Source organism: Pelodiscus sinensis, chromosome 24 (genome assembly GCF_052426305.1).
Source record: "Pelodiscus sinensis isolate ZL-2025 chromosome 24, ASM5242630v1, whole genome shotgun sequence".
Lineage (NCBI taxonomy): Eukaryota > Metazoa > Chordata > Testudines > Trionychidae > Pelodiscus > Pelodiscus sinensis.
Window position 1 is genome coordinate 11,968,375 of NC_143075.1, and position 16,676 is coordinate 11,985,050.

Consider the following 16,676-nt stretch of genomic DNA (forward strand, 5'->3'; position numbering starts at 1 on the left):
CCTCTGGGTGCACCTTTCTCGGTAGTGCTGCAGTGGAGCAGAAGTTGTGGGTGCCTTGCCTTCCTGCAATCCCTACTCAGGAGGCTCTTGGGGGCATGGACTGTCTTTTTGTTCCATGTTTGTACGGCCCCTTGCACTGCAGCATCTTTGTCTATGACCACAATACAAATAATACTATATTTTCTATTGCCAGGATCCCTGCTTCCTGGAATGTATTGCTTAGGGCTGAATCAAGCCCAGGATTTTTTATTTCTCTCTCAGTTCAAAAGTGCCAGACAAATGCAATGTATTAGCTGTATCATAGACCAAATTATGAGAAAAGAGGGTCTTGTGCCTAAAGCACAGAACTGGAGGCAAAGAGATCACTGACCGTCATTGTCTTCCAGCATGATCTTGGGTAAGTTATTTACATGCACAGGACCTCAGTTTTCCCATCTGTAAAATGGGGATAATGCTTTTCCTAGGTCAGCTGGTTATTATTATTTCTTTGCATTACAGTAGGTTTTGGAGTCTCCAGATGAGATCAGGGATCCATTGTGCTAAACCCTGCACACACACACAAAGGCCAATTCTACATTAAATCCAGAAGGTGGGGTTAAGATATGCAACTCCAACTACATAAATAACATAACTGGAGTCAGCATACTTTAAACTGAGCTTGGTGCCGTCTTCACCATGGGAGGTTGATGGAGCAAATGCTCCCATCGACTTCCCTTACTCCTCGCAACTGCAAGGAGTAATGGTGCTGACCGGAGGCACCCTCAGTATTTGATTTAGTGGGTCTTAACTAGACCCACTAAACTGAATGCCAGAAGATCGATCTCCAACATTCAAGTATAGCCGTGGCCACAGTGACACACAGCCACTGACAATAGGGGGAAAGAGGAAACAGAAGCACAGAGGAATCAGTGACATGCCTGAATTCACAGATTAAGTTAGTGGGAAGGCTGAGAGTAAAACCCAAATCACTCAAATCTAATCATTCCTATATTTCTTATATAGCATTTGTCATCACACCTGAAAGTGCCTCCCAATCTGCAGTGTATTGAGCCTCACCATGCCTCTGTGAGATATGGTAGTGCTATGTCCCCACTGCATACATGGGGAAAGCCCAGGATCACATAGGATGACTATGGCAGAGCAAGGAATTGCATCCCAGGACAGTGCCCTAATCACTGGGCCACATTATCTCTCCAAAGGGAGTTGTGATGCTGACATCATTAGTGATGGTGAAGTGCTCTGAGGCCTTTGCATGGGAAGTACTGGAGAAAGGCAAAGTATTATAACCATTATCCATCTTTAACCCTGGAGGTGTGACTCAAAGAGATATCAACACCTTCCCTCCTTCATTCCTCTCCCCACACCGCCTCCGTACAGTTATCTTGGCAGGGGCACACCAGCGATGGGAAGCATATGCTGTCCCTGAAACATGCGATTGAATGGCCCGGCTTTTACTGAAAGACGGGAGCAAGACCCATGTGATAACCATGACACCACTTCCTGAGCCAATCAAGTGCCTGCCTGCTCCAGAGGCCATCAGGCAGTCTAACAGCCAAGAGGTTGGGCTATTTATCTTTTGTTCCACGCCAAGTATAGCACTGCCATGTGATGCTCTGTGTTCATGGCAGCATCTGAGCAGCCCAGAGTGCTGCTGGCGTCACACTCAGTGGGATGGGTGCTAGAGCTAATGTTAGCCTCAGGCCATACTGCTTCATTAGGGGAGATATTCTGACAGACAGGCAGCAAGAGCAGCAGCAGGCAGAGCCCAGGTGGGACTTCTGGGGTTGGGGGTGTGGAGGCATTGAGGAGGGTTCTACTGTCCATCCCCACTTATCCCTTTTTGACCCAATGGAGAGAGCGGCCAGTCTTCCACACCCATTTACAGGGATGCAAAAGAATCCTTGGTAGATGCCAATAAGCCTTTTTCCTTCCCTGTTTTCTGAAACAGGGCCAATGCCGACGACGTGAGGTTACTGCACCACGCTGAACTGCTATCCTGCAAACGCCCCCGCCTAACCCACACTTCCCTCTGTGCAATTCACAGGCTTCCCGGAGAACACCCTGGTACAGTCAGCATGTGTGGCACAAGGAGATCTCTCCTCATCAAGCTCTCTTCACACAACACCTCCTCCAAATTCATCTTCTCTGGAAAAGTCATCTGTAAGCCAGGAGACTTAACCTAAAGACTAGGCACTCCCAGCTCTGAGAGAAAGAAGCGAGGGAGGGTGGCCAGTGATTTATGTGAAAGCAGTAGAGGTTCTCTCTCAACTATCTGCTCCCTCCCTCTAAGTATCCACTAACTCCCTTTGCAGGGCATTCATTCCCCTCCCCCCCCACCCCCCGGATAGTTTGCATTAGCATTTACTGGGTATACTGACCTGTGTCTACAGCTTTGAGAACCTTGCATGGCATTACACATGCCACACACCACGAATTCCACACTTGCAGCACCAGAAGGTGGGGGGGAGGGGGATATTCACAGAGCCTTATCTTTGAAGAGTGCCACAGGTGGGCAGACACTATTAGACAAGAGGGCTGATTCTCCTCTCTTGCATGCCAATTTAAATCAAGGATAATTCCACCCATCTGCCAGAGCTGGGGGGATGGACGACAGAATCACACCCAAGGTCTCTATCTCAGAAAGGTTAGCATCAAAGGACATGATCCTGAATCCATTACAACCTCCACTGACTTCAACAGAAGTAGGAGTGGACCCCAAGTTTACTGCATCAATCAGCAAGAGAAAAGCCACCAAATGACACTTACCAATCAATCCACCCAAATGTTCCTTCTCAGCCAAGCTCTTTGGGTATGTCTACACTACAGCACTAATTCGAACTAACTTAGATGATTCGAACTAAGCTAATTCGAATTAGCGCATCTAGACTTAAAAACTAGTTCGAATTAGCATTTTGCTAATTCGAACTAGCATGTCCACACTGAGTGGAACCTGAACCGAAGTTAAGGATGGCCGGAAGCAGTGCCGGCAGGGCATCAGGTTAGGACTTAGAGCGTGGAGCTGCTGTCTCAGGCTAGCCGAGGGCTGTGCTTAAAGGGACCCAACCCCTACCCCGGACAGACAGTTCTCAGGGCTTCCCCGCTTGCAAAGCAGTCCTGGCTTGGAGTGCCCTGAGTGCCCACACTCGGCACATCACAGCACTCGGCCTTCAGCCCGGCTGCACTTGCCATCCGGAGGGGGGGGGGTCAATCAAGAGGCTTCAGGAGAGCTTCCACCCCAAGGAGCCCGCAGAGCCACCCCAGTCCTCCCCATCGGGGTCTCGTACCCCATTCCTCCCTCACCTTCCACTTACCCCTCCCTAGCCCCCCTTCCTGATGTACAAAATAAAGGACACGTGTGTTCAAAAATAGAAACTCTCTTTATTGAACAAAACTCGGAGAGACTGGGAAAAGGAGGTGGGAGAGGGGAAGAGAGAGGGTGGGAGAGGGGAGGGCAACTACAATATCAGGGGTTTGGAACAGGTCCCATATGAAGAGAGGCTAAAGAGACTGGGACTTTTCAGTTTAGAAAATAGAAGACTGAGGGGGGATATGATAGAGGTCTATAAAAGCATGACTGGTGTGGAGAGGGAGCATAAAGAAAAGTTCTTCATTAGTTCCCATAATAGAAGGACTAAAGGACACCAAATGAAATGAATAGGTAGCAGGCTTCAAACTAACAACAGAAAGTTCTTCTTCGCAAAGCAAATAGTCAACCTGTGGAACTCCTTGCTGCAGGAGGCTGTGAAGGCTAGAACGATAACATAGTTTAAAGAGAAGTGAGATAAAGTCATGGAGGTTGGGTCCATGAAGTGCTATTAGCCAGGGGGTAGAAATGGTGTCCCTGGCCTCTGTTTGTGGAAGGCTGGAGATGGATGGCACGAGACAAATGGCTTGGTCATTGTCTTCAGTCCATCCCCTCCAGGGTACCTAGTGTTGGCCGCTGTTGACAGACGGGCTATTGGGCTAGATGGACCTTTGGTCTGACCCAGTATGGCCATTCTAAGCTCAGGGCTCAAGGTCGGGGGTCTCACTGGACCACCTTGATTTTCATGCCAACCTGCTCCTGGGTGGCCAGGCTGGCAGCTGTCCTGCCCTAGATGGCCACTTTCCTGTGCCTACTGCGGAGGTCGTGGATGAGGTCCACGATCTCCGCACTAGACCAGGCGGGCGCCCGCCTCTTGCAGCCCCGGGCAGGCTCCTGGGAGCCGCCAGCCTGGTCCCGGGAAGAGGCGGAGGGCTGCGTAGCAGTGGGTGGCTGGCTCGAGCCATGCCAGGTGCAGGGTCTGCAGGCTGGGTGCTGGCAGGCTTGCACCTGGCATGGGCACCGTAGCCAGCCCATGCTCCTTTAAGGGGTCCGGGGCCGGGAGAGGGGCAGAAGAGTTTCCCTGGTGGTGCCCAGAGTGGCCACCAGGGAAAGCTGGGGAGGGCTAGCCTCCCACTAGTTTGAATTAAGTGGCTACACAGCCCTTAATTCGAACTAGTTAATTCGAACTAGGCGTTAGTCCTCGTAGAATGAGGTTTACCTAGTTCGAATTAAGCACACCGCTAGTTCGAATTAAGTTCAAACTAGTGGTTTGCATGTATAGCACCTATCAAAGTTAATTCAAACTAACATCTGTTAGTTCGAATTAACTTTGTAGTGTAGACATACCCTTTGAGAGCAAGGATCTTGGCCATATTATAAGTTATCTGTGCAATGTAAAAGACTTTTATAACAGACACCAGTGGAATATAAGTAGCCCCATATTACAGCCAACACTACACTTTTCATTGTCTCTAAACAACCTCTCTTGTTGAAAGAGCTTTCTCCTCTACATGGCCACTCCCTGTACTTTATTCTGCTTCTTCAACTCTCTTCCTCTTCTCAGATCTCATCCTAAAATGAATCTTTTCTCCCTGGCCAGTGGCGTTTTCTCTATGTTGTTTGTTAATAGCTCTGTAACTGTACTGAGACACCCGAGATTTCAAAGTGAAAAAAAGACTGCTTGGCTGCGTCTAGATTGGCATGATTTTGCGGAAATACTTTTAACGGAAAAGTTTTTCCTTTAAAAGTGTTTCCACAAAAGCGCGTCTAGATTGGCATGGATGCTTTTGCACAAAAAGTGCTATTGAGCAAAAGCATCTGTAGCCAGTCTAGACACGATTTTGCGCAAGAAAGCCCCGATTGCCATTTTAGCCATCGGGCTTTTTTGCGCAAAACAGTTCTTCCCTGTCTACACTGGCCCTCTTGCTCAAGAGGGCTTTTTCCCAAGTGGGAGCGTGAAAGTATTTGCACAAGAAGCATTGATTTTGTACATTACAAAGTCAGTGCTCTTGCACAAATTCAAGCGGCCAGTGTAGACAGCTGGCAAATTTTTGTGCAAAAGCGACCACTTTTGCGCAAAATCTTGCCAGTCTAGACGCAGCCCTTGTTTCCTTCTTCTTCCAATGCTCACCCTTTTACTACGTAAATTTGTGCCATTACAGAGAGAGGAAACCGCATTGTGTCAAAAGAATGTAGCAGAAATGGTCACAACATCTGAAGCTGGAGTCTGTCCCAACATTTGTAGTTCATTCTACGTTACCCCCACTTTTCCTTCCTTCCCTTCTAAAATCATGGTAACAACATTATAACTGAATAAACAGGCAGCTGTGCATAGCTGCAAGCTATTGCCAGGACTGGGCAACCCAAACTGATTGAATATCAGTAAGAAGATAATATTAAATATCCTGTCTGAACATCCACTTAGTGTCATAAAAGGACAAGTCATGACACTCATCTTAACACACACACATTCTTTGACACACACAGATACACATACAAACACACACACTCATAAAAGAACAAGTCATGGTATCTTTGTTAACACACAGTCTCACACACACGACATGCTCAGTAGTCTTGTCTAGACAAGGATAAAAAGTGTGTTGTTAGACCATGTTAATTAGCACACTGCAAATCTCACGAGGGAATCAGAGTGTAGACATGGTACAGTGCTTTAAATAGGTGCAAAACTGGTCAAATTAAAGTCTGGGGGGAGCATAACCTGACTAGGTTAGCACATGTTCAAGGACACAGATTGGTCTACTGCAGACTTTTCAAACATGTTGCTTTGAGCTAACATATTCTAACAACACACCATTAAATCCTATTGCTGGTCTATACTGTTTTTGTACTGCTTATAAGTACGGAAGTTTATAAACTGATATTTTTAGAGTGATACAATCTCTAGTAGTTATGGGAATAAGCTATACTGATCAATGCAGCTTTATACCACTATAACTGCATGCACTCTAGAAAATTGTATAACCCTTACTATATCCATTTCTAAACCAATATGGTTATAGCAGTACGAAATACATTTGTGATTTGTCCCCTAACTGAGACAAGGCCACAGACTCACAGACATTCTCTTCTATATATTATTTTGGGTCTGCACATCCTAAACTCAAAACTCTGGTCACCTGAAGAAGTGGGCTGTGCCCACGAAAGCTCATGATACCATCTACATGTTTTGTCAGTCTATAAAGTGCTACCAGACCATTTGTTGTTTTTTTCTGTACAGACTAACTCAGCTGCCCCCTGAAGCTTTCTTGTATATATGTACATGTATACTACATTCAGACAGTCACAAGGATACATATGCAGACACTGTCAAACACACACACACACAAAGAGTCACATACAAACACATGTGAATGCACATGCATACTCTCATGCAGAAGGCACTTGCAACAAGAGTGAAGGTTCGGGGAAAATGAGGATATAAGGTTATCCTTAGTGTGAGTCTCCTTATTCCACCAGTGCCTGTTAAAAAAGTCTTTCATGTCACACAAACAACTTGTAATGTGACCATATTATTTGCTCTCCAAAACCAAACTTGTACACACACAACCACACCTACTCACATGCATTCATTCACACATCCAAGGTTTGGCATAAGGGGTGATCCTATTTAGTTATGGTTTGTTTTTCTTTTTCTTTTAAATCTTACTTTCCCAGAAGAGAGATTCGTTCAAGTAAACCTGTTGCCATGGCTACTGTGCAATGAAGAGCTTTAATCAAACAAAACTCAGATATGCTGTAAGAAAAGAATAACAAAACACCACAAAATAAAAGGAATTTCCAAAAATATGTAAACAGGCATTTAAACATTTGAACTTCTGGTCACAATTATCTGAATTGTGTGTGTTTCAGAGAGAGACAGAGAGAGGTGTTTTATAACTACAAGTTGAACCTCTCTAGTCCAGCACACTGGTCCAGCAATATCCGTGGTCCGGCATAATTTTAGTTAACTGGATGTTCCCTTATCATGGGTGTGGCCAAGTTTCCTACAGTCCCATAAAGTTTGTTTACAGCCATGAGTCCTGGCTTTCAGTGTTCTATGCTGTCGTTTAGCTCTAATTTACCCCATGGCTACGTCTACACTGGCATGAATTTCCGAACTTCCTTTAACGGAAAAGTTTTCCGTTAAAAGAATTTTCGGAAAAGTGAGTCTAGATTGGCAGGATGCTTTTCCACAAAAGCACTTTTTGCGGAAAAGTGTCCATGGCCAATCTAGATGTGGTTTTCCCCAAAAAAGCCCCGATCGCCTTTTTCACGATCGGGGCTTTTTTGCAGAAAACAGTACTATGCTGTCTACACTGGCCCTTTTGCGCAAAAGTCTTTCAGAAAAAGACTTTTGCCCAAACGGGAGCAGCATAGTTTTTCCAGAAAAGCACTGATGATTTTACATGATATCGTCAGTGCTCTTCCGGAAATTCAAGCGGCCAGTGTAGACAGCTGGCAAGTTTTTCCGGAAAAGCAGATGATTTTCCGGAAAAACTTACCAGTCTAGACACAGCCCATATGTCTTCTAAGAGTCCAGTAAACAGCGGAAGTGTTGGTGAGGCTGCTAGACAATATTGACCTCCCCGGTTCAGCAAATTCTCTGATTCGACACCTGTGAGGTCCGAAGGGTGCCAGACTAGAGAGGTTCAACCTGTAGTTAACATAACTTCTATTTGCTTTTTAAAAAATCTATAAAACTTTTAACTATTCTGCATTGTGGCCTTTTAAATATCAACTTTTTTAGTGTTATATTTGCTGGCTTTTTTCTCCCTGTTGCTTTCTTTACTTTATGATATGTCTACACTTTAATTCAAGGTGTAATTGTAATGCAGGTTATCTAGTTTGCATAGCTAACAACAGCTGTGAAGATGCAGCAGCATGGACCCAGCATGGCCTATCGACTCAAGTTTTTATCTAGGGTCCCTGGTGGGCTTGTACTTAGGCAGCTAGATAGCTTGTGCTGAAGTCCCTGCATCTGCACTGCTACTGTTATCCATTCTAGCTATATTAAAACTAGCAGAGATCTGCCTATCTGCACTACAATTACACCTCAAATTACAATGTAGTTGTTCCTTTAATCAGCTGCCAGGTTCAGAGGATAGCCGATGTGACATGGAATCAGTGCTTGACTTTCCAGGGTACAGTACTAGGGCAAACTGGGGTGGAAAGGCAAAAGAAAAAGCCCTTAATGTAGTCTTAGTCGACGCGCATTGTGTGTATGTTGATGTTCGTGAAGATTTGTGTCTGTCTGTGCGAGTGTATAGCCTCCTCATTACTGTTCGCATATTAATGTGCATGCACCTCATCAGAGCATTTATTAAGAGAAATGTCTAGCAGTTAGAGGGAGAGCAGCAATCTCTTCAGTGAGGCTTTTATACTGTCACCATGGCATCTGAGTGCCTTGGAAGTGGCAGTCAACAACCCAGAGTCCTATTCCTCACTATTCTGCCTCATTGTGAGACTATGAGCCAGTCACGTAGCTTCCCGGGGCCTCAGACCTGTAAAATGGGGATAACATTTCCTTACCTCACAAGGGTTCTGTGAGGTGCATCATTACATGCTTGCAAAGTGCTTCGGGATCCCTGCAAAGAGCAGGGAAGAGTACAGAGATGGGCTCTGTGTCGTCAGCAGACATCTAAACAGTACAGGTAAAATTACCCAGACTAGCTCTGATCAAACCGCCACGCTAAAACCAATCATAGCTGTGGTAGCGCAAGTGGCAGGATCATATTCAGTAAGGATGGGAGCGTATAGTTGGTTACATGATTAAGCCCGGGCTCATCAATTAATCCTAATGGTTACATGCACCCCCCCCCTCCCCTTTTGCTGCTTCTGTATCAGAGACGGGGGAGGCGGACAGTGAGAGCTGGGGCCTGCGGGGAGTCGGCTTTTCAGCTGGCTCCCCATGTGTGCAGATTCCCACAGAGCTGCTACCCTTTACCCCCGCTGCCTCCCACAGAGCTACTACTGCCTACCCCCGCTGCCTCCCACAGAGGCAGCAAGGTGGCGGGGGGGGGGGGGGAGGGAGGCAAGAGCTGGTGCTTGGGGAGAGCCAGTTTTCAAGAGCTGGTGTTTGGGGCAAGCTGGCTCCCTGCACGTACTGGCTCCCACAGAGCTGCGGGTTCCCCTGTGCTGCTGCCTCTGTATGAGAGTCAGAAGCCAGTGGTGCGGGCGGTTGGGGAGCCAGTACCAGCACCGGCTCCCGCCTGTCCCCCGGCATGTAAACGAATAACTGCTAAAAATTTCAGCGGTTACACGTTTACACAAATACACGTTTGTTAACATCCCTAATATTCAAACCAGCTTGCCCATCCCACTGCTGCAGCTACGCTTCTGCCTTTAGCATGTGAACTTGCTTGCTCAGTTACACCTTCCAGCTCTGGTGTAGACAGACCCTTAGAAAGACTTAGACGTCAACGGCACATTGCCTGTTTGCAATGGAGCAAACCGTTACACTGTGGCTGTGTCTAGACTGGCCAGTTTTTCCGGAAAATCAGCCGCTTTTCCGGAAAAACTTGCCAGCTGTCTACACTGGCCACTTGAATTTCCGCAAAAGCACTGACTTCCTACTGTAAGAAATCAGTGCTTCTTGTGGAAATACTATTCTGCTCCCGTTCAGGCAAAAGTCCCTTTTGCGCAAAACTTTTGCGCAAAAGGGCCAGTGTGGACAGCTCAGATTTGTTTTCTGCAAAAAAGCCCCAATCACGAAAATGGCGATCGGGGCTTTTTGGCGGAAAAGTGCGTCTAGATTGGCACGCTCGCTTTTCCGCAAAAAGTGCTTTTGCAGAAAAGTGTCCATGCCAATCTAGACGCTCTGTTCCAAAAATGCTTTTAATGGAAAACTTTTTCTGTTAAAAGCATTTCCAGAAAATCATGCCAATCTAGATGCAGCCTGTGTGTGTTTAAAAAGCTGGAGGGGAGGAGACAAAAAGGGGGGGCATAATTTCCACATTGTATCCTCTGGGATGCTCATTTTCCCCACGGGAGCCATGAAGAGGAGGAGAGAGGGTCGAATATTCATGGTCATGCCCCGCGAGGCCAATGCACTTGCAGTTTATCTGAAGGGAGGAACAATGCTGGGGCAGATCAGAGTGATGCAGGGGATGGGAAGGGATGACAGGAGGGTCCCGGAGAGGGATCGGAATGTTACAAGAGTGCGCCTCGTACCATGTGAAGGCTAAGGCAGCTGTGGAAGAAAATCACCCATCACATTTCCACTTCCAGAGATCAATCATCCCTAGACATTTTGTGGTTAAAACCAAGAGGAAAACTCTAGGGAAATTCAGCTGCAAAGGTTTGAAAAGCTGTCAGCATGTCTGCTCCGTACCACCCCAAACACACACCCAGGCCCTGGGGAAAATAATGAGCCTTCACGTCCCCAGGCTGTAAATCTCTAACATTTTGTGGAGGGATTGTTCTTGGGCGGGGAGGGGGGGGAGGGGAGGTTACTGCTAAAGAAATGCTTTGTCAGTGCCCTCCCTTGTTAGATGACTACAGTTCAGACATTGTCTGTGTCCACATGGCTCCTCTGTCACAGACTGTCAAAGCTTCTCTGTGACTTCTCTCTTCTGACAAGCCCCCCCAAGCAACATCTGGTTTGTTCTTGGCAGAGATGCCAGACTTTCAGAAAGCAGTTGTTTCTTTTTCCTTTCTTCCTCTTTCTCCCTCTCGAGGTAGCATATACCAAGGATCCCATTAAAAGTGACATGGCCACTTGCAAGCCTGCAGAAATGAACTCTGTTATCTAATGTAGCAGGACAATCTGGGATGGCCTACCCCCAAAACATTCACTTGAAAGTAATCTTTTACTGGTTGTCCCCTTCACAGGGTACATGGGCTGAAGTACCCACTTTGCCTTCCACACGTACCACATGCTACATGCATGCACAGTGCAAGCCTGACACAAAGCACACAGGTGCTGCCACCACAAGTCACCTCTTGGCACCCTGACATGCACTGAGCACTCACGCACACGCATGCAGTGTAACAGAGCTTGATTGATCACAGCAAAAACTATGAGCATGCAACAGCTAATGGCCGTTTTGCATGTCCATGCTCATGTCTCCCTTTAATGACTCTTGGGGAATGTTTGGAGCATGACTGTTTTATTACTGGTGAGTAAACAAGAGTATTTGCTATTCACTGTGCCTAGATCTACACTAGATCAAGCAGGTCGATTTAAGGTATGCAACTCTAGCTATGTAAAATGTGTAGCTGGAGTCAGCTTACCTTAAACCGAGCCATGGCGGCATCCACACGGCGGGAGGCCGACAGGAGCACATGCTCTTGTTGGTTTCTCTTACTCCTCGCAGAATGAAGAGTATTGGACGCCAGCAGGGGCCGCCCTCAGTGTTTGATTTACAGGCTTATGTTAGATCCACTAAATTGAACACTAGAAGATCAACTTCCGGAGGGTCGATCTTCTCCCTAGTGTAGACGCGCCCTGTCTGTCTGTATAGTTCTCCAGTTTTCTCAGGTTCCTGTTCAGTCCTCCAATCAGGGAGCAAAACACAGTGACTCACATGCTGGAAATGGCAAATGTAAGTTTGATGACCAATGCATCAAATCGTTCATCCAAACTATTCAGCAAATGCTTCCAAATAACTAATGTATTCACAGCAGGAGAAAAGGGCCTTGTTTGTCACATAACTTATACAGCTGCCAGCTCTTCACTGCACACAGCCATACTGCACAAACCATATCCACTCTCTGCACAAATGTGTGTGCTGCGCTCACAGTGCCATTCATAAGCATGTGCACATGCCACACAAACACATGTACACAGCACATACACAATCCTAAACTAAATCTAAAAATTCATTGAAAAGATTGACCAAGTTTTAAAGGCAGGTTACAAGTACAATAGGAAAAACGCATTTTGAAAATTATCCTATTCTTATAGGCACTACTTCTAGTCAGTCATCTAGGGCAGAGTTATCAGTGGCTACCAATAAGTACATAGGAACAGTTGCAATAGCATAGTGACCTACACACAGCAAAGCAGTGACAGACTCACCCTGAGGATCGCTGGCTGTTAGACATAGTCGTATAAAGATGCACAGGGGCGCACACAAAATAGACATTGCATAAATAAAGGGATCAGCTCTCCCACATTTTGTGCACAGAGGAAGCCTGGAAGAGCTAAAATATCAAACCCACGCTCCCTATATATCAGATTGTGAGATACAGTCTGCTGAAATATAAACCCAGTTTTATGGGAGCAGTCATCAGAATTTCAGTTGCTAATATTTCAACCATATGGTGGCCTGCGTCCCATCGCCGGCAGACTAACAGATGTGCCAACAGCTGAAGGGGCAGAGAGCTCTGTCTTCAGGTTCCATCACACATTTCATCCTTCTCTAAGCAGAAAAGACTCAGGACTAAGTCACAGCTGGCCTACTGGGGGTAGGTGAGAATGGTCACCCAGGCAGACCTCTCAAATCAACTCCCAGTACCTCAAACACGTAAACATTTCTTATATGTGCCTTGCATTTAGGAGCAATGTGGTTTTGCCCCTGCACTGTGGAATCCAGCTTAAAGCAGCATTGATCCTAAAATCAGATGGATAACGTAATTTAAATAAACAAAAGACATTCAAATCTACCTATCCACCCACTCTTAAGTGCCTGTGTCTAAGCACAGGACAACAAAACGCTGATTAGGATGCAGATGAGAACATCATAGGAGGCTGCTACAAAATTGGCTTGACAAAGTAACTCAATTCATGTATAAGTAAGGGTATTGCTTTTAATTGGCTTTCATTTCCAAAGAAAGTAATCTTTACATATCCATCAACAAATCTTTATATATCCATAAATTACTGAGTGCAATTCCCCCCAGCCCAATCCTGAATGCCTATGAGGATACAGCTAGTGTAACTTGTAAGTGACAATAATGTATTTCAAAGCAAGAATTCCTACTGTTCCCATATATTCACTATTGTATTTATAAGAGCACAGAGAACATAGAAATCGTCTCAGATTTGACTAAACCTCAGACTAAAAAAAAACCTATTGCAGCTGCCAGCAGAAATTCTATATGTGTATAGAAAATTTAAAAAAAAAAACCAAATAGTCTAGTAGCACCTTAAAGACTATTCGTTGTTTTTTATGTGTATAGTGTGTCTATCTGTATAAAGGTGCACGTATGCACGCACACACATGCACACACACATGCATTAAAACAATCAGTGCTGTTCACTCCACTTTACCATAAACAGAGGGTCATTCTATTGATATTAACCACAGAGCAACCCCTGGGATTTCTGCACAGCCTAGGGAAATGGCTTAAGGGAGTTCTTAAGGTTGCAGGAAAAAATCCTCCCTCCAGGCTACACTATGTGGGGCTGTCTCTGGTTGCTTCAGTAGCTACAGCAGTCTTGGTGGCTCCTCTAATTCCATGTAGTCACTGTCTGCTGTCCCTCCCTGATGCCTTGGGGTGGAAGGAGTCCCCATGACTCACTCCCCCTGCATAGGCCCCGACAGCTTGCCTTTTTCCTCCCATGGTAGACACCCCCATCCTGTTGCGCAGAACCATGGGCACACATGGTGGGGCAGGTCAGGCAGTGACGTTGAAGAAACCCTGGGTGTCGGAACCCATCCAGCCAGAGCCAGATGGCACAGCTGGCACTTTTCCAGACAGATACTTCTATTTGCAGAATGAGATCTAAGGAGAAGGGGATTCTCAAACATTCCATCACCATGATTGCAGAAAGGAAGCTCCAAAAGAAACTCTGAAGTGGGTTTCAGCTAAGACATGAACCTCCCACCTTTATCCCCTCCTGGGCAACTAAACCCAAAGCAGGTTTGTATCTTAGGCAGTTCTCTTCTCTCTCCATGCAGGAAACAAACAGATTGCCTTTAAATCCCCCTTTCCCAGAGACTTTATTGTTAGGTAAGAGCAGCAGCGGCAGCAATACCATTATCTGCGTCTCCTGAACAATATGCTAAAATATTTATGCCTGCACTGTCCCACAGCAATACCCGTTCACCTTGCCTCCAGCATGCAGCACCTGTTTGACATACAAAGCTAGGTGGGGCTGCTGGTTTGGTGGGAAGATTGTCAGTGTTTTAATCCCATGGTCGGTAGGATCTACCCAGCAGGCTGATGGAGTCTTGCCAAAGGCCTGAGTGAAGGACCTGAAGATGAATGGGAAAGGCCAGTTTATTTGTACTTTTAATTAAAGAGAAGAGAATCTGTCTGGCTCATTCTGAACTTTTCTTCTCCCCTTGTTCCCCCACCCCCCGAGTGATGATGGAAGATGTCAGAGTATTTAAATTGTGGTACAGGGAGCAGAGCCCCTGAAAGCAATTAAAGGCCTTTCAGATCACAGAGGGGGCACAGAACCTAGACCTTAATTGAGAATGAGGGACAATAAAAGAACCAACAGGGAAGGTGTTGGTCATAGGGCCAGAAGGGGACAATGAGCAGAGTGCTCTGATGTCACCCACTGCTCCAAAGAGGAGTCCAGGGGATACCCACCAAGAGAAACTCTGCTCCGATGTGAGCACAAAGGCCCATAGCCATAGAGAACCCTCCCACCCCCCTTCGTCCAGCTTCCTCCTATCCTGGAGGGTGAAAGCCTCTATTTCTCCACAGAGTAGGCAGCAATACACAAGCTGCCCCCCACACTCACCTTCAGGCCCAGTGCGGGGGGGGGGGGGGGGGGTTTAATCATTCAAGCAATCGTTAGCCTCTGTGCCAACAGGGAACCAGCTCATCGGCTGGGGTAAGTCAACCTATCCCAATGCAGTTGGACTGATTGCAGTGGGCCATGCGTTCCAGTTATGCCATAGTTGTGTTCCTTGGATGCTTTATAGCCACTGACCAGCCTTCAGAGGATCACCTCTACTAGTCACTACTTTCACGGCCAAATTCAATGCTCCATCTCTTATCACTGATCCCCGAAGCAACCCAACTCTACTTCAACCTCGTTTGCCCTGGACCAAACGCTGCCCTGAAGAGGTGTGGGATGAGGATCTGGGGCCCAAGGAAGATTTCCAGGGCAACAGGGAATACTAGTGGTGGATAGGAAGAATAAGGAAACAACATTTTGGACACAGGGGGCCTGAGTGGTGTGAAGGACTCCCTTTGATTTCAGCAGAGGGTTGGGCAGGCAGCGAGCACCTCACAGAATCAGGCCAAAGGGGAAGTTTCAAATCAGTAAAAAATACATGACTGATGGAGGGATTCTGAGAGTCACCAGGGTCATTTTACCCACAGGCCACGTGAAGGAAGGGTATCAGCCAGTCACAAGGAAAAATATATGGATTCCAGGTAGCAAGGGGATTCCTGGCTGCAGGACTTAGGTCCTTGCTGCACTGCTTATTAATAACAGAGAATCACTTTTAGCCATGAGATGAGTGGTGGGGGGAGCGTTAATAAGGAGAAATGATGAAAATGCTTTTAGCTTCAGCACCCCATCTGCACATATTGGGAATTGTGATGGGTGGTCCTGCCACAGAAAAAAGACATAGATAAGTCCTCCAGGAGGCTAGAGAGGCGCTGGAGGAGCCAACCAATCAGGGGCCAGGAAGGCCTACAAAGAGAACTGCAAAGCAGAGCAGCAGTTAGTGCATGGCAGAGCTCAGGCAGTGCTGACCATGTGGCTGGCTGAGGAAGCTGTCTTCAGGATGGGATGCCCTGGAAGCACCACTCTCTCTGAGTGGGGAACAGACTGCAGGGAAACAACATGAGAGACACTAGACAAGAGGGCACCAAGATGGGCCCCTGTTAAAGGTGTACCCTGGAAGGGGTTTGTGGTGATTCACACTAGGGGTGTTCAAATGGGGGAGAGGGGTGTGGTGTGGTGTTGGTAAATGTGTGACTGCTGAAATTTTCAGCGATTACACCTGTACATGCAGAGGGGGGAGGCAGCTCCCTGCATGTCCCAGTTCCCACCTGCCCCCCTGTGCTACTGCCCCAAGCAGCAGTGTGTGTGTGTGTGTGTGTGTGTGTGTGTGTGTGTGTGTGAGTGTGAGAGAGAGAGAGAGAGAGAGAGGTGGCGAGAGAGAGAGAGAGAGAGAGGTGGCTCCCTGGGAGCCAGTGCTTGCGGGGAGACTGCTTGGAAGCTGTCTCCTCATGAGCACTAATCCCAGCACCCCTCTATCTCTGATACAGAGGCAGCAGCATAGGAAGTGGGAGGGCTTGTGCATAACCATGAAGGTTAATCGGTGCACCTGTATACACTATCACATCCCTCATTCGCACAGGATGTAACTCAGCCAGAGGGCTGAGTTGCCAAAGAAGCTTTTGGCTTCGGACAGAGACGATGCAGGTACACGCGCTGGGGCGCTGACGGGAGGGGAGTGCTGCCCCCATGACCCACATTCAGCATTTTCCTCAAGAACTGACACCTACTGAATCC

General features: G+C 46.9%; 1 protein-coding gene across 1 annotated transcript in view; it reads right to left on the reverse strand.

Moving 5' to 3' along the window:
- Positions 1-16,676, reverse strand: part of SAMD11 (sterile alpha motif domain containing 11) — a 397,470-nt gene that overhangs the window by 208,751 nt on the left and 172,043 nt on the right. The window lies entirely within an intron of this gene.